General features: G+C 35.5%; 1 long non-coding RNA gene across 1 annotated transcript; it reads left to right on the top strand.

The window, feature by feature from the left end:
* Window positions 1–432: 432 nt before the first annotated feature.
* Window positions 433–17,371, top strand: LOC118646620. Its single transcript, XR_004964128.1, has 3 exons — window positions 433–442; window positions 1,727–1,730; window positions 16,784–17,371. It is a non-coding gene; the product is annotated as an uncharacterized LOC118646620 (long non-coding RNA).
* Window positions 17,372–18,588: the final 1,217 nt, after the last annotated feature.

An 18,588-nucleotide genomic window follows, 5' to 3' on the forward strand; every position in this document is an offset into this window, starting at 1 on the left:
TTCACGGCTCTTGAAAAGAGTTCCATACATAAAGGACATAAACAGATAGATGTACAGTCATTAAAAACAACAAAAAGTCGAATAATCTTAATTTTCTCAGATTTATTTGACCATCGTATTTAATATTGTTTAAGCAGATTCTTCAACTTAAAAAAAGTAGACTGGAGTCGCATGACTTTTCTCTGCATTGACTTATTCTCAAAATTCAATTGAAAATTCTTTCGTAAGATTGAAGGAGTTTCTTAATAGCATCAAAAATAAATAAGTCATTGACATGAATTCGTTTAACATCAATGCATTCTCTTTAGGCACGCTTCTCTCGAATGAAATCATAGTATTCATTGATAGCGCGAACTTCTTCCAAGCCACAAATAATGGCTTTCCAGCTCATACATGCTGAGAAGGTACTTCTGAATTGCTCGCACGCTACCCCATACATATAGTATATACATATATATACTCGCTGAGTGTAGAAAAAAAATCAATGGTATCGATTCCATCGGCACGCACGCACCCATTCAAGTTCAAGGCCAACATCCGTCCTGAAATCGGGGACAAGGGGGCACACGCATGGGGTACGTATGCTTTAAATTTGATTATAATGTTGTACGTCTATATTTTAATTATTACAAAAAAAACTACAAGTACATTATATTACGGAAAATTGTTCCAGCGAGCAAAATGTAAAAACGATTCTCTCTATCACATTAGTGCAGTTTAATTATAATATCAAATTATTTAAAATCTCCAAATGTCGAAATTGTGAAAACTAAACTAATGAGCCCCTGGTCTTCCCTGCGTATTGTCACATTTAATTGTGCGCTTCAGTCAAAAGCTGGGGTAAGTCGCTCACGTGCTCGAGCGTTTGGAATCTGATTAATCCCGAGGAGGAGAAAAGCCCGTAGAAGGAATCGATCGTTATTCCGGCATAATTAATGGTATGCAAACGATATAAATGAATCAGGGGAATGATTTATTTGTGCGAGCAGATGTAAGGCCGATTTCGTCGCCGCTCTTTGCGCTCAATGATTTCCAAATTAATCCAGTGACCGTGAGCGTGCAAATCGGCGTCCGGTCTCGTCCTCCCTTAAGATAAAATCATTTCAACGTGATAAATCACTTTAACGTTCGTCGCAATCAAAGTTATATTCCTTTCATCTCAAAAAATGACCTTAGAAATTTTTTAACAATAGAACAATGTCATTTTAGCTCACTAGTTATTTCAATTTTTTCAGTTTTTATATTATATAGTGCAAAATATTAAAAATATATCATAAATATACAGAATATTAAAAATATGTAAATATAATATAAATAATTCTAATTTAATACAATTAATGTCAAAATAAGTTTTTACTAATTAAAAATAAGAATAGAAAGAATTACCAAATTAGCATTTTAGTAGTGAAAAGCGCAATTTTACTATTAATAAGATAAAAACTATATAAATTTTTTTTTATTCAAAGCTTTAATTGATAAACAAAGACCGTTTCGCTTTTGCCGCTTCAGTCGTTTGTATCGTCACAATGACCTCGTTGCTGCAAGAAGAGGTGGAAGAGGGCGAAGAACTGAACAAAAGAAATGCGGTAAAAAGCGCGAGTGCCGACGTGTCTCGCGGCTGTAATTGCTACTGCCGAATTAAATAGGAAACGGACCGGGAGGAAGGAGGCAGAAAAGGGGATGAAAGACAGAAAGAAAAGAACGGGAAGCAAGAGAAGGAACCTAGTCGAGTCAGATCTTGCGAATCAGATCCTTCTGGATTTCCTCCTTCTCTCCCTCTTTCTCTCTGCATCCCCTAACGACGACAGGGAAGGGTAGTTGTAGTCGTCGTACCGCGTGCCGGCTAACCCAGCATATCATTACCCCCCGTACCCCTCATGTCGCGAGTCCACCCATCGTCTTCCTTGCCACTCACCACGTCCTCCTACCCCCGCTGCTGCCAGTCTTGTTGTCCTTCTCCTTCTTTTCCTCCTCCTTCTCCTCCTCTCGTCTCGGTCTCTTCACCCTTCCATCTTCTCCGGTAGCAACTCTCCGTGCTTCGATTCGCGCGGGGCAGCAACCCCTCCGTTACCCTGTCGTCCCCCCGGCGCCTCGCAGTGGTGGCAATATGGCCGCTCTTGCACACTGGATACATTACGTCCGCGTTGCTTAATTACGCAAGATACTTTTCTTCTCAAAGGGGAGAAGGGAAAGAGAGAAAGAGAGAGAGAAACCGTATACTTTCTCGTTTACTCCCTGCTCTCTTTCCCGTGACGAAAACGCGTTTCTTCACTGGAAGTAGAAAGGGGATAGCGGGGTCAAAAGGGTATTTTCTTTCTTTCGCATATTCTTCATTTTTATCTGTTTTCTCTCTCTCTCTCTCTCTCTCTCTCTCTCTCCTCTCTCTCTCTCTCTCTTCTCTTTTCATTTTTTCTCTTTCTCTTACGTTTTCTATGGCGGACAAAATAAGATGCGGCATCACAGAAATGCGGCGAAAAATCCAATCGAGAAGGCAGAGAGGGAAAAATAACAAATGTGAAACAAAATACGCAATCTATTTTTATCTAAAAGAATAATCTTACTTATTGATGCATAAATAGGTATAGCGATCATAAAAATAGATACAGTGATCATAGAAATGATAATACATAAAAGAAACCATTAAGTATTAAATTAAAACTAATAATTCTATTTAATAATCGTTGCTTTATATATAAACAAATATTATATTTTTACTTATATTTAATCTTCTTTGAAGAAGTGGATAATGTTAAATTTCAATTAAATATATCTTTATTTAAACATATATTATACATATATATATAACAATATTTATCTAAGAGCATTATATATATGTTTATTTTGATAATAATTGTATTTAAAAATTATAATCTTGTTTGACGATACTGTTACTCCCTAACCTGATATTTATTTTCTTTCAACACATGAAAATTACATAAGTCAGGAAAATTTTACCTCTTTTCTGTGGTCTAAAAAAGAAGAGTAGTTTCCCACGGTTTTTTATACGCTAATCTAAATCCACAAGAAAATATTCTATTGCGTTAAGTTTACGAGAAAAACATTGTTAAAATGCTCAAAAAAAATTTTTTTTACTTTTTGGGGAAATTTATAACTAACGAACCTCGATGTGCTAGAGAAAAGATTCAATATCTTTATATTAGAGTACAATATTCAAACATTAATTTAATCCTTTCCGAAGTCTGTAGAACATTGGTTTTATCAGTTACAGAGTTTTAAAAATGTCCTAAAATATTTTTACTAGATTTTAACTAATTTTTTTCATAAACGTAATAAAATATTTTCACTTGCAATTTTGGATTCAGCTATCCAAACATTAAAGAACAGAGATAAGCAATTATGTTTGTTTTCCAAACCACAAAATCAGATCTGTGTTAATATTAATAAGAATTTTTTTATAAACTATACAAAATTTTTTATATAAGTGTAAGTTATGTCTAACGCTATATGTATAATCTCATTTCAATATTCAACATTTCGAAAATAAAAGATGTACGCATTCTCAAAATACAAATGCTCTTTTCTCTACAGAACGTAACGCTAAATAAATAATCGCGTCGATAATTATTCTATAAAATGGAAATAATACATCATTAATTTATGATGACATTTTTTGACATGACGGTCGCGAATAATTGCGTGGATCTAAAAGCGTTCCGGCGACAAAAAGACGCTTTAAAAAAAAGGGGTCACAGTTCGATACCCTACTTTCGTCGGTGACGCTATTTTTTGTTCATATACGTATCGTCACAGCGAGCGCGATTAATCAACCCTTTAATCACTACGTCCCGCCGCACGTAACCTGGTACCGCACCCTAGGCCTCACGTCCCCCCCCCCCCAATTCTTTCCGGTCCCCTTATGCGTATAATACATGCACATGCGTCTACAATCTCGCGGGGTGCGTGCGCCGCGCATATGACCTCGCATTAATCAACCACCCACCGAAAAAAAAGACAGAGAAAGAAATCCATAACCCATCAACTATTTAGACGATCCTCTTGGATGGCATTCTGTCGCCCGGATTCGCGTTCACCCATCGAGCTCGTAAACACGAAAAAACCGCTGCTGAAAAAAAAATTAAAAATTAATATCGCAATTTCCCGCCGACAGTGTCTCCAATGTTTCTTTCGCGAACGAGAAGAATACAACGGGAGAAAAAGGAGAGAGGTGCGCAAGTGGGGAGTACTCTCTCTCTCTCTCTCTCTCTCTCTCTCTCTCTCTCTCTCTCTCTCTCTCTCTCTCTCTCTCTCTCTCTCTCTCTCTCTCTCTCTCTCTCTCTCTCTCTCTCTCTCTCTCTCTCTCTCTCTCTCTCTCTCTCTCTCTCTCTCTCTCTCTCTCTCTCTCCTCTCTCTCTCTCACACGCGACGTAAAACGTAAAAAATAATGCACGCATAAAAAAGACTACGCTTGCCTTTGAGCTGGAAAGGAGTGCGCGGGCAAGGAACGCGCTCGTTCGCCAGCAAGGAAGTTCACGGTTTAAGTAAGGGAGCATGAATAATAGAGAGAGAGAGAGGGGGAGGGAGCGAGAGGGATAGCTGAGAAACCGAGTACCAAAGAGAGGATCACTCGGGCACCGGAGAACGATGTAGGGCGGAGCGAGGTCAAATGAGAGGCCATTAACAGACCCTACGGAAGGTACAGGAAGGTGTCCAAGAACGAGACGCAGAGGACTGCACATTCCGCAAGGCGTTTTCATTGGCCTGTTTCACTTCTCGAGAAATTTTTGGCCAGCTTTCACGACGGCATTTACAGTCAAGTTTCTATTGAAGATTGCAATTAAAATCAGTCTTAAAATACATCTAGACATTCAATGTAACAATTTCTTTAGCGAAATTACACTAGTAGTTATCAATTAAATTGTGATTAGCGATTGACAATTCGTAAGTGTAATTGGATAATTGTAAATCTCTAATCGCCGATAAATTTTTTTTTAATTTTTGCGAATACGAGAATTCCATTCCTTGTTTCCAACTGTCAGAAGAAAACGTGCTTCAAAAATTACATCAGATAGGAAGAAAACGATTTCAAAAATTGATTTCAGAATTCTATTCTAATCCGAATTTTAATCCAATGATGTGAAAAATTTACACTCAACTCTTTTTTTCAATCCTTATAGGGCATTATTAGAAAACACGTTTAACCATATATAAGGGTAGTTCCAGAGAAGATTTGAAGTTATTGGTAAAGTATCAATAAGAATCTAAAAAAAATAGCACACAAGATAATTCTTGAAAAATCTTATTTTAAAAACATCTCTCTTATAGCGGCGATATTTAATTTTCTGACGATTGTACATGAAAACTGAGAGAGAGAGAGAGAGAGAGAGAGAGAGAGAGAGAGATCCCGGGAATAAAAAAAGTATTCAAAAATACTCTTAGAATACCATTTTTTAGAACAAATCGTCCATTTGTATAGATACGAAACATTGGTGTCATAAATAGTCGATTCGGTGGCAATGAAGTAAGATGTCATAAATTAATCACAGAGTTTTAACATTTTATTATTATAAGTCTTAAAATAAAAATTGACTAGCTTAAGTTTTGTTTCATGCAAAAAATCATAAAAACTGATTTGTTTTCGAACATCAGCACAAAGAAAAGTAATTCTATAGCTTCTTGAGCGTTAAATACAATTCTGAAGTTAATTTTCTACAATTATTTTAATAAATTTGTGATTAAAATTGCAAAAAAACCTATTTTGGTGCAATTTAATATATTATAATTATAATGTTGATGTGTTAGAAGTTTTATTTTTTTAACTCAGTCAAAATTAAGATTAATATTGTACATTTATTACTGCATATAATACATATTTAATAATGTATCTCTATATATAATAATATATATCACAACTGAATTAAAGCAAATTCTTTCTATTCAAGTATCAATATCTCCACTCTAATACAGAAAGTTATCAGCCAAACAGAATGTACCGTTATTTTAGACGATCAATTAATGTACGAAAGTGCAAAGTTGTAGCACTTAGATTTATCGAAACGCAGAAAACACTGTATACTCTGTGATTTTATTTTATAAAGCATTGAATATTTCCAGACGATAACAATTCTGTTGGCGCGCGGCCATGAATAGCTGCCTTATATCGATTTTGTATTGATAACTAATTTAAAACGGAACATATTCAGTGTATATTTACTTTGTCATACATTGAACATTTTGCATCAAGACTAAATTAGGTCACGTATGGCTTTAGTGTTTGTGTAGTATCCAAGATTGATCGCAGCCACGTATCGTATTGTCATTCACGAGGCGAACAAGCAAATCGCTTCACATTACCTATCGAAACACGATTAGTTAACTTTGCAGAATGTGTCAAGCGCAAAACGTAATAATTTGCTGCGAGCAATTAACCATCAGTGTCACGAGCGATTAACAGCTGTAAACGCATTTTTCTATTTACTGGAGCAAATCCTTCGGGCTTATTGCACAAAATCGAAGCGACTATATCTTCTTTTTTTTCATTCATGTTTTAATTTAAGATTCCAGCCTTTCACAAGTAGCAAGATCAATAATATATCGCGTGCAAACATTAGAAACGTCATGCAATTGTTTGCGATTGTTTTACCCTGATACCCGCGATAGTCATTGTTATTAATTATTTAGAGTTTTTGAAAGTATTATGTTATACGAGTGCGAAATCTGAAAGCACGGAAGAGGTCTAAAATATAATTACAACTTTGTAACTGCACGTTGTATCGATATTAAATGACATATTTTTTAATTTATTAGAATCTGTGTGAAAATTATATCAGATACATTGTCGACTAAAAGTTTAAAGCTATATAAAATATAAAAATATTCCAGAATATTTCTAAACATTATCTAAAAGTTTGATTCATGCTTAATATTTTTGCTCAGTTTAAACGTAAATAGACATTATATTTAACGATGATTAATGTAGCATTGTTTAATTTCAAGGAAATGGATTACATTATCAAAATCATTCTAAGACTAAACTGTAAATTATTTTTTTTTTAAATAAAAATATCTTCCGTCACAAAAAAAGTAAATAAATTTGTAGCTATAGATTATCTAAATTAGTAAAAAAGAAGCGAATAAATGTGTAGAATATTTATTTTCTTAGAAAAATCTTTAATACTTCTTAGTGTTTTTCTTGTAAAAAAATATTGTAAAATATATTTTTTATGTACTTAGACATTTATGTACTAATTATATATTTAATCTAGAGACTTATTATTGTAAATTAAAAATGAGTCTAAACAAAAAAAGTAAAAGTTCAATAAACATTTTAATCTTAGAATCTTCAACTTTTCATAGTTTGTTCTTATCTACTTATAAATTGATTTTATATTATTTGAAACACAGACAAGTTATATCATATAAAATTCAATAATTATCTTATTGCACACGTAATATTGTAATATATTTGCATTCGCGTAAAGGTAAAATTATTATATAATATTATATTATCTAATTTAATTTTCCCGAACTATATAATTTCCTCTCCTCTTGCTGCACCTGCCGTAAATAGGAATTCATTTCCAACTCATTTTTGCTTTTATATTTGTGCTGTTTGCTTTAATATTTATGATTAGACGTTTTAATCAAGCAAATAAATAAAATTTTTAAAATTTGGAGAGATTTGCGATAACTCGAATCTCACAAATTAGAATTGAGAATGGATTAGGGTGGCAACATACAGCCACATGCAATCTCTCCCGGATCGAAATATTAATATAATTAATTCTTGTTTTTTTTCTAAAGATCGAAAAAGGCATTAATAACATTTAATGGTTGATCTTTTCTTTGGTATAAACGTTTATGTTTTTATTTAAACAAAAATGCTAAATTTTTTTAATAAAAACGTAACAGATTAAGTCAACAGTTGAATTTATAAAATAGCTGTGTTGAATTGGATCTTCTAAATTCTCTCAAAATCCGATGTTAATATTTGTGTCATTGTTATAAATAAATTGCGTGCAATCTTGCGTGTACTATTGTTGTGGCTTTTGGAGATTGTCTAAAACGTCGGGTCGTCGAACTCTTTCCTACATCGTAAGCCGAAGTACAAGGAGCGACACGAGGTGAAAGGATTCATCCCTTCCATCCGCGAACCCACGGATCTGTGCCACATAGGGGTTGAAAAAAAATGGGTTGGGTGATGGTAGGTGAGTCACTACTATCGGTTGGGGTGATAGCGCCTGGGGTGGGCGCAGACTTTTTATCTACAGGGATTTGCAGAGCGAGAGCCTAGGTCCGGTTGCACCCTCGTGTCTAACCCTAGCCGGCAATGCGAAGATCGACCCACAGAGAGAGAGGAAGAGAGCGCAACGGAAATTATTCATGATATGCAAGCGACTTTTGTGCGTAAAGATACGCGAGATCAGTTTAATGAATTAGAGAAGAAGGGTCAGTAGCTAAAGTTTTCTCTTTGAATAACTACACACCTAGTGCATGCGGTATCTCGAGTATTAGGTTGAACGCAAAATTCCTCAGTTGCTTAGTTCCTCACGGTATTTCATTTCACCTTTAACTCTGTCGACGGAATCAAGAGGACGTGAGGTGATCACGATTAGGCCACGATACGCTACGTTGCTGACGCGTTAAGAACCGACAATAGAACTGATAGAACGAGGGAGAAATGGAAATGATTTATTGTAGAGAATAATTAATAATCAAATTAAAATTAATATATTCTATTTAATAATTATATTGTAGAGATAGGTCGCCAATATTGGCATACTTCGTTTTTCGGTAGTCAGTATTTCTTAAACAAAAATTAAAAAAATAAAACTAAAAATATAAATATAAACTAGAAGGTGTCTTCTATTAGATGGTGTAGCAGATTTACAATAGAGTTTTATATTTTGTAATAATTAATGTTTTTGCAACATAAGCCAAAAATAAACATTTGAAAAATTAAGCCTCAAAACTAGCATAGTAGGCTACATTTTCCTTTGACATAAGTTATATCATTTATACAAAATATTTATGAGTTAATGAGGATTCCTGGAAGCCTGTCGCTTTAACGTGAAACATTTTTTGTCGTAGCACAAATACCTTACGCTGTTCCGCAAGACATGTAGCGCAACTGTGTATAAAGATTAGATTAAGTTAAATTCGTTTTTAGATTTTATATAAAAATAGACACACACAAATGTGTAAATTATAGATTTTCATTTCTTTAATTATTTAATATTATGTTTGTTAGTATATTAATATAATGTAATGTTTAGTTTCCCAAAAATAGGATCGTTTTAGAAGGTCTATATCAATTAACGATCTTCCTGTATGTATTGCTCTTGATGAAATTATATAAAACTTTTTTATGTAAGCATGTTATTTCAATTTATATATGATTGCATATATAATATATCTCATTACAATATTTAACATTTTGAAAAATAGTCCTAAAACAAAAATATTCTTTTTTTCAGTGTGTCAGCTCAACATTTTTTCCAAGTGCGAAGCAAGTGCGTTTGCGTAAAAGTTACGTATGAGAAATTGAACGGCTGATACTAGAAGCGCGCTCGAGAATTAGGATAAGCGAGAGAAAAGAAAATTATTCCGTCGGAAGTAACGGTCGTTCCGTTTCCCGGAAGAGCTGGCGAAATTACCAAAACGAAAATCCCGCCGGTAATCGGCGGTAGAGTAGTCGGAAGTAAAGAGGATCAGAAGAATAGTCTAGTGGTAGGGCCTAGCCGCAGCTACTGGAGCTGACCCAGCAGCCGCTGAGGCTATTCTTTTACGTGAGAGGCGTTGGCGGATCCTCTCTTTCGCGCCGGGCCAATTGCCAGAAGGAATAAAATTTAGATGACTAACGAGCCGTCGGCTGGGCGGCAGTACCGTTTAACATTTTGTAATCAGAGCGCGCGTCGTCGGTCGAGGTAGGAGGGGAAAAAGGTAGGAACGGACCCTCTTCCCTGTACTTCTTTTCTCGGGACACTCTGTTCTTATAAAGAAAAAAAAAAGAGAAAAGAAAACAAGCACGCTCCTCGTCCTCACCCCCCATTTCTCATTCCACCCTACGCCACCCCGACTCACAGGGCCGTTACTGTCGGTGGCGGCGAAGTCCCGCGCGCCGCGCCGCGTTTGCCTCGCGAAGTAATTTCGCTTAAAAACGTAATTAGTGTGCGTTGAGATGGGGTTGAGGGAAAAAAATCGTTAGGGGTAGCCGAGTTTTTTCTTCATGGTCCGGGACGCGGGCCGCCGGGGTGGCGGTGCGTTGCTGCGAGGGTGCCCTACGATATGGAGCGGGATTGCCTGCTCGCTTGGGGTCCCACCCTCGGCCCCTCGCTTCACTTTGCTGTCGTGGATCTCTCCTTTTTTTTCTCTTTTTCTCTCTCTTTCTCTCTCCCTATCAAATCTTCGGGGTGGACTTCTCGAGTGAAGCGCCGCGCGCGGAGTAACTCGGCCGTGGGCCGCGTATCGAGCCGCGTCTTTGCCGTGCCGTAAGGAAGTTGAAAGGATAAAAGATAAGGGGGTGGAGACGGCCGAACGCCGTCAGAGCCGGAGAGTATAGATTGATAGTCGAGGAAGAGAAAGGAAAGCAAAGAAGGCAAAGTCGACGGTCTTCAATTCGAAATGACTATCGTTATTCCGCCTCAAATTTCCGATGCTACGATATTCTGTTCTTTGAATTATTGAAAAGTATAGAATAATTTGTTACGCACTTTAAAAAATAATTCGGTTTTAAATAGATCATATATGTTATACTAGAGGAGCATACTGTATCATAACACAAATTTTGTTCGAAATTTCTGCCAAGGAAAACTAACAAAAATGTAAACTGATTAATTAAAATTTGATTGTTAACTTTAATTTGTATTATTAAAAATCAAGATTCGATCATTAATCGTCAGAGAAACAAAATCTAAATATCGCTGCACATTAAAGGTCCTTCGAAGAGTCCGTTAAATTTTATTTAACCTATTAAGAAATTTTGACATTCATACACGGAGATATTTTTTCGTTACATTTTATTACAAAATTCGCTACTGTCATCTATTGTGACAAGCAACTTTCTCTTGGCAACATCATGATATTAAACATCATGAGTAACGATAATAATTTTTGAAATATAAATGTCTTTTAAAATATAAAAGATATTTTATAAACTGTTAAATAAAAATTATCATGCAGTGTTAATAAGACAAAATCTTTACAATCCGAGACAAAATTTTCTTATATAATGATATATTCTTTTTGTCATCATCATATACAAAAGTTGTCTTTACTATGTATTTATATTATATATAATGTCTTTTAAAAAATACATTTTGAAAAAGATGTTCTTATTCCTACAAGAATCCTTCCAGCACCCAAGATCTTTAGATTATGAGTTTCCTATTTTACGTGCTATGCCATATTTTTTAATAATCTTTAAGGAGCCGGCATTTTTCCTTAAAAATTACGAATTTTTTTGGTAAAATTTATACATACATACAACTAACATCTTTCACACAATTTCCAAGTTTATTACTAGCTCATATATGAGCCATCCTAGTTCGGTACGGTATGGAAACTTTTAAAATTTGAATTCTGGTATTTTTACGGTTTTTTTTATGTCGCTGATCACAACTTTGAGGTCAGATAATCAAAATCGTGATGAAAAACCTTCAGATACGTCGAAATTCAAATTTAGAAAATTTCTAGTATCTGTCATACTGTATCGGATCTGAACCAGCAAAAAAAATGAATATTTTAGTATCTTAAAATTATACTTCTTATTTAAATGTAACTATAAATATGTATTTAACCATAATTATTTTAACATATCATTACAGTCACAAAAATCAAATACTTTGTTATCAGTATAGCTGCGTCAATAACAATACTTAGCTATGTTAATAGTATCAAACAAAACAAACGTGAATTTTTTTGCAATTACACATTTTTTGTAATTGAGGAGCTCGTGGCCACACGATTATGACCATCAATAAAAGAACGTAGCACATGTTTCATGACTAAACGGATGATATTACGAAAAATATATCCCGATATAGAATTCGTGAGCGTAGGTGTGGATACCCTTTAACATGGTTTTTACGACACCCCGAGTGTTACGCGGTCGTGCAGCCCGTGACACCCTCTCTCGATCGAGTGCAGATCGATTTGACACAAAAAGCCCGATATACCACCGAGACCCCTACACCTCTTGAAAGCCACTCCGAAATCATTCTGGGTGGCGTATGTATTACGCGGTGCGTGTGTCGGTGATGTTAATCCCCCCCCCCCTCCTTTTCCTGTCCGCGCCTTTGTCGTAAGTGCGACACACGTATTTACCCGATAAGATACCAATAATACGGGAGCTTCTTTTTTTCTCCTTTCTTTCCCCGTAGTTTTTCAGGCGAATTCGATTAGCCCGACGCGCGCGTCCGCTGGTGTCGTTAGAAGTTCATTATACTTTATGCCCTCACCTGCCCTCCCTCTTTGTCTCCTACCACGTAAGCGCCGGTACGAATGGGATGCGCCGTATAACAAAAGAAAATAAATTTTCGGTAAAAGCAAAGTGCTACCGGCATAAACACCCCGTCGAGCGCGCAACACCTGAGGCCAGGACTTATGCGCCTGTCTGAGAGAGAGAGAGAGAGAGAGAGAGAGAGAGAGAGAGAGAGAGAGAGAGAGAGAGAGAGAGTTACTAACGTTGGATTTACTCATGCACTCGCATTTCTTATTATATATACACGTATGTCTAAATGTTACCCCAGCAGCTTGATATTGTTATTTATTAAGGTAAATATCTCAGCAACCGAACATATAATGAAAATTAAGATTATTAAATTTTTGTAAGAATTCACAATATATAATTTATTGAAATAAAAAAAAAATATATATATAAAGCTTTATTATTAACAAACATTACATTAAAAATGTAAGAGAATCTTAAATTCTTCCCAAAATAATAAAAGCCTATAAAAGTAAATGTAAAGTATTTGAATAAACCACTATCCAGGTAAGCAAAAATATTGGTCCTTAATGTATTTTTTGTTTATAAAATAAGTACAAAGAATAAAATAAATATACTCAAAAAAGTAAGTCTAATTTACGTTTTTTGTTTTCTGTTTCTTACTTTTCGCTTCTTATAATATTGCCTCTTCGCACTATTTGACCAATGAAATATTATAGATTAGCCTTTACTTTTAAGATATTAAAATGTTTTATGTCTGTCTCTGTTTTTTAATTATTTAAAAATATTTTAGTTGTAAACGGTGTTATGTATTTAAATGCTTAAACTGAAATCTTTATTAGCTTTAAATTTTTTAGTGTTTTAAATCTGAACATTGTATAAAATTAAAACATTTTAAGTACTTAAGAAACGCAGACCGAAAAAAAACATCTTAATATCTTAAAATTAAGCACGTTCTTTGAGTATGCTATCTTAATAAATATATAATATTCTTTTAAACATTTTAAGAATATCAACATGTAAACCTTAACACAATATAAATGTATTACAAATTCAGCTTTTTTATAAGATACTACTTTAGAACTGACACAAAGTCGCGCGCAATTTTAATATTATAATAAAAAACATTTAAAATAAATAATAATTGGTTAAATATAAGGACACATACGTTTATTATGTTATTGGGATATTTATCTTAAAACATTCGCGAATGCTCGAGACGTTGCATAAGAATTGTTAACGTGAAGCTTATTTTCAATGATTTCGTACTTTTTTGTCGTAAATCTGTTTCCTAACAGATCCACTTCCACGGAGACAAAAGCTTTGGGCAATTGTTCAGGTGAACAAGAGGACTGATTGCAGAGGTTTACGGAGAAATAAATCCCGGAACAAAACGAGCCTTCTTAAACTCATTTACACGTCTCTCGTCTTACGGCGTCTCGCAGCGCGTTTGCGGTATCGAGAAGCATTTGGCGGAAGCGGATGGATATGTAGAAAGAGAGAGAGAGAAAGAGAAAGTAAAAAAGAAAGGTGAAAAAGAAAGAAGCGCGACTTCTTCCGGAATCGTGGAAAGGAGGGATATAGGAGCGGAGGGACGGGGAGAAATAGGCTGATTGAAGCGAGCACGATGTTTAATTCAACGAAACCGAAGACACGCCCCGCTAACTACGAAGCGAATCTCGCCATCGACCCCCGAGGAAAACCCCGACGGAGCTCTCGAAGCGCGCGATACTCTCTCTCTCTCTCTCTCTCTCTCTCTCTCTCTCTCTCTCTCTCTCTCTCTCTCTCTCTCTCTCTCTCTCTCTCTCTCTCTCTCAAATCCTCCTGCTCTTCCACGGTAATTGCTTCTTTCGTTCGGCGGCGAGCGCAAACTCGCGCGAGCTCTTAGCGAGCAGCCGTATCGACGGAATGACTGGTCATCGGCGAACGGGTGAACGGTTAATCAGAGATTTGCGCTCCTTGATATGGGTTGTCGGCGCGATGCCATTACTGTTCTAGCATTAGCCGAACGAATCTCCTCGTCTGAGATGATTTCAAGTTGCAAAGCCGAACTCGATTAGGCTGGGCCTAAAGACCTTGCAATCAGAGTCTGGCCGTAAGACAGCTTTGATTGGTCTACTAAGTTCTGTCAACTCTGTAGAGAAAAAAAGAAGAAATCAGAAAAAAAAGAGAATGAGAAGAATAATTATTTTTTATTTACAACAGCGTGACTGTATAACATACCCCTTTCTCTCAGAATTTTAAAAAACTCCCCTTATGATTCTGATTGAAGGTTGTCTTTAAACCAATTGTCGACTGTTATTCGACGATTGACAAGTGTGGGCAATTACTAAAACTTCGATCAAATCTATCTTTATTTCTCTTTCCCGCAACAAGGCATTCGTTATAACTAAAAAGATTCGAACATACTGTGTGTTCGAATTATCCGAGGTACAAAAAAAGAGCATCCAATTCAGACAGTTCGAATTTAAAGAATTATCAATCTGAAATGTTAATTTATTGTGTCTGAACAAGTACCGACAGTAAAAAAGATTGGAAACAAAAGGACAGTTTTTAAAATAGTTTTTTCTGTACTGAATATATGAAAAAATTTAGGTTTAAACTTTCTGTACGGACTTTTTACAATAATTTCGAACTTTTGGATTTGTGCGTATAAAGTAAGTTCAAAAAGTTCGCGTACATTCAGTTCGAAAGATTGAGCCGTTTGATGAGACTCGAACTATTCGATCCGAAATATGAGTCCGAAATATTTAATCACCTAACGTTTTCGCAAACGAGAGTTGATTCTTCATATCACATAGAGTACGAAAAAACGTGAGGATGAGACCCGACGATTTTGAGAACGGGTCGCGAATAATTCGCGCTAAGAAAACGCGCCATCGTAGGATGGACTGCCATTTTGTCTCGGGTGCAGCAATTACTGAGGTTGCATTGCGACGCTCGCCCGCAACGCGCATGTCCTCTAGAGCGAAAGGGTTAAAAGGCTTCCCCTCCCTACGCGAGGAGGGCAGGTCTTCGCTCGGTAATGCTCAGAGATCTAGCGCGTGCGGTCCGTTTCTATCAACCTAGATTAAATTTTAATCTCGACTTAGCTTATTTGTTACCGCATTCAAGTTTAAAAAAAAAGATAAACAGTAAGTTAAGTTAATCTACGTTGAATCTATGTCTATTTTCCATCTATACGCGACATTAGCGATATATTTAAAGACCATTCAAAACGTAAGCGGTGGACTGCAAATACAAATGCAATAGCCAAGAAAGCGCCTTGGGAGAAAATTTTATATAAAAAATTACTATGTACAATAGTAGCTACGAACCATAAAATGAAATTTTAGAAAATTATACAATTTATTTGACCAATGTAAATATTACAGCAACTTGATGAAAAACAAAAGTTTTTATAATCTCTTCCAGCTTTGGTCTTTCGCGTCTCCACCGTAATAATTTTTGATAAAGTTTTCTCCATGCCCTATTAACGTTTTTGTTTAGCTGTCGCTTCCGCGTTTACGACTTGCAACCCGCGTCATACGCGGAAAATGGCCTTAACGTCGCGATCGAGAAAAGCGCGTTACACGAATTTCCGACCGCACATCTTTCATTAAGCCCTTCTCTCCCGTCATCCCGACTCGCTCTCCACCCCAAGCGCGCCCCTATCGGGCGCGCAACCCTTTTTTTCCTTCTCCTCGAGCACGCGCCGTTGACGGTCAAATGGAAAAAACGACCCCAAGGGTGGCGAGGCAAGCGGGACGGTCGCGTGCGTTTTTCGCGTGGCGCGGCGATAGACCTAGCGGCGGAACCGGCTCGCAACAGTGGCAAGAAAAAAAGTTTTCACGGAGAGCCCAGACAATGACGGCGGCGCAGCTGGTTAAACGCGGAAGGGTTGCCGATTAGCATAAAAAGACACGATTACACGCGGAAGCGGGGCGGAATCGGATCATGCCTGGCCGGGCTGACTGGTTGGCCCGGGTGGCAAAACGATAGCGCATTTTTGCTTCGTCAAAATTACGTATATACAAAGCGGCGAGTGGCTCGCTCCAGCACAAAGCCGTGTCACGCAAATAAAAATGAGACTTTTTTTATGGGAAGTAGAGGCGGAGAGCATTTGTTTTGCATAAAACGAAAGCCTAATGAGCTTAATCTTACGTATGTGTGTGTGTTTGATTCTGTGATGTAAAATTGTTTGCTTTTATTGCAAAGCAACTGGTTGAATTTCTCGAAATAGCTACTGGAAAACGACGAGGATACAATATTTTACAAAAACAGCATAAAGCCTTAATACTCAATTAAAACTAGTAGAGGAAAGGCATCGAATTTGGAACAGTAAATTGGAACTCCCTTATTTCTTGGGAACTAAATATTGTACCATACGAATACCAGTAAAAATATGATCTGCTTAGTTAATTAAAGAAATAAAAACCTATATTTTATAATATATATATGTATATTCTTTTCTGTATAAAATCTGCTAAAAATAAAATTGAGAGTTATATTTGCATGATTCTGTCTCTTATTAGGCAAGCTTAATGGCACAACATTGAGTCTGTAGAACTATATAATAAATAATAAGATGTATAAATCAATAAAATGTAACATTAATACTTCGATCGTACACAAATTTTAAATTAGGCAAACATCAAGATTCTCTTCTCTGTGTTAAAAGATAAATTAAAACGGGAGAGGGGGATACGAGTGTAGGAATACGGTCAAATGTGAATGCGGAGTTGATCGAAAATAGTGAAGAGAGTAATCGAAAAATTGTCGATGAAGTTATAAAAGTGGGTTCCGTGGCCTTTCGCCGTCTCTCTCTTATGTCCCCCTCGTGTCCCAAGTTACTAAAAAAAATTAGACTCGGGGTCGCGCCAGCCCCACGAACAACAATACATTATTTATATATCGTTCCGATAGTACTGTGTTAGCGCACGCGCATCCTGTTTTCAGAATAATTTCAAAATAAATTTAATTAATATTATATTTAAAATTAAATTATCGTTAAAAAAGAGAAAAGTATAAAAAAGTTTAAGCGTGAATTTCTAAAAATGACGAGTAATTACTTGTTATATCTTTAAATATAATTTCTTTGTTTTTTGGCGTTTAACTCTTTAAGGGCCGGTTGTTCCAACTTCTTGGTAAACTTATCTGCCAGGTAAGCATGTGTCTATCTTCATTTCTTTTCTTAAATAAATAAAGACAAACATATATTTATCTGATAGGTAAGTTTTTACCAAGAAGTTGGAACAACCGACCCTAAAAGTATTTTTTTTTAGATTATATCAATGTATGTAAATTTTATATGTTGAGATACAAAATTAATAATAATCAAATCTAGAAGAAGCATAGAATTCTAGAATAGAAATAGCATTTGCCGTTGTCTGTATAAAATTACCTAAATGAAGAAATGATTTTAACTTACCTAGATTATTAAAATGTATGTTATTTCCATCATTATCTATATAAAGCAATTATCTTTCTTAAATTATTTAAATTAAGTAAACAACAAATAGAGTATTGTCTTTAACTTCAACCTTCTAGTTATCATTAATCTTATACAATTATAATTAACAGAAGACTTTTTTTAAGTAATAGGTAACAGATTTCACAGGTCAGAAAATATTAGCGTAATGTAAAAATTGCTTTAAAACTATAAGTGATTTGAAAATTTTTACTTGAAAACTTTGCCAGTCATTACAACGTTATATATATTTTGTGAGAATTTCTAAGATTCTCGAATCTGTCTGTTTTTATCAACTTTTAATTTCCTTAACAGCTCAAACATTATTCTTAAAGATCAATCCAGTTGATAGTATAGCACAGTAACCACACTGTTGTATATTTCCATTTTATGTAGTTTTGAAGAATTTGTCTAGTCTACTAATATTCCACAAGACTCCATATGTGGTTTTTTTTAACTTAATATTTTCATATCTGATCTAACATCTTTGCATAACTATATTTATACATTGATGTTCTTCTTGTTAAATCATTTAAAAATTCATCGCCAATGAATTTATTGCTTCTTCAATCTACTCTTAATGTACTCATAATCTACTTAATCATAATTTATATACCAAAATGGTCAGTCTCTCTAACGGTCTCTATCTAAATCTATCTAAATCATGTTCATAATCGTTCGTCATCACATTTTTCAACATTTATTTGAACTCTACACTCATTGATTTTCTTCC

Source organism: Monomorium pharaonis, chromosome 7, assembly GCF_013373865.1.
Source record: "Monomorium pharaonis isolate MP-MQ-018 chromosome 7, ASM1337386v2, whole genome shotgun sequence".
Classification (NCBI taxonomy): Eukaryota; Metazoa; Arthropoda; class Insecta; order Hymenoptera; family Formicidae; genus Monomorium; species Monomorium pharaonis.